Source organism: Populus euphratica, unplaced genomic scaffold, assembly GCF_000495115.2.
Source record: "Populus euphratica unplaced genomic scaffold, PopEup_1.0 scaffold34.1, whole genome shotgun sequence".
NCBI classification, from domain to species: domain Eukaryota; kingdom Viridiplantae; phylum Streptophyta; class Magnoliopsida; order Malpighiales; family Salicaceae; genus Populus; species Populus euphratica.
The window spans coordinates 168,638-169,720 of record NW_011499883.1 but is presented as its reverse complement, the minus strand read 5'-3'; positions in this window follow the sequence as shown (position 1 = coordinate 169,720).

Below are 1,083 nucleotides of genomic sequence, written 5' to 3'. Positions count from 1 at the left end.
TATCATATGCACTTCCTTCCCAACTCGCCGAAACAAATATGAATTGCATGTCAAAGCTACATGCAGCCATAACATTCTAGGTCGGCACACCTTTTCGGCCGATAAATGGATTTGCTTTTCAAAAGAAACACGTGCACGGACATGTGTACCATCAATAGCTCCAACACAATTCTAATATACGATAAACCAACAAAATAACATCAATTTGAGCTGACAAAAAAATTAAATTTCACAAATTCATGAAATATGAATCACCATTAACAAACACGATTAACAACATTACCTTGAAATGTGACATATACCTCAGATTATTCATAATTTCCCCTGGTATGTTTACGAACCCGGGATTTGCAGGTTGAATTAAATCTATAGCGAGCAAACAAACTGATCTAAGAACCTCATTAAAGTACCTACTAATTGTTTCTCCTGAATGTTGGAATCGCTCCTGAACTTCCCTGTTGGAAGCACCCAAAACTATTGTATAAAGAAATATTCCAATTTTTTCAAAAACACACATTCTTCTAGATGCCTTTAACCCATAATGGTTTTCAAGTATAAAGCACAGACTCTAAAATGTTGTCGCATCCATCCTAAACATGTTTACACAGCGCATCCAATGTCTATGTAATATTTCTATCAACCATTGCATTCCAGTGTTGTACAAATCCATACAAGGCTCCTTATATGTATAAGTATTATAATATAAAGCTATGGCACCTGCCGTGTATAAAATCAATCTCTGATTATCGAACTCCCTTTCCCAAAATAACTCACCTTCTTCATCTGAATCATCATTTTCATCATCGTCATTATTAGTATCAAAACTATAATTATGACACGACTAAAAGTTTGATGTCTTCTCCCAAGTGCAGGAGTGTCGAAGTAATAAATAACCCGGCAAGATAGGGGTCGAACCATAGGGAGGTTAATTGTACAAATTATAAACGACAATAGTACAACAACAACAATAATAATAGTAATAACAATAATAACAACAATGACAATGATAATAATAATAATAATAATAATAATAGTAGTAGTAGTAGTAGTAGTAATAATAATAATAATAATAATAATAATAAC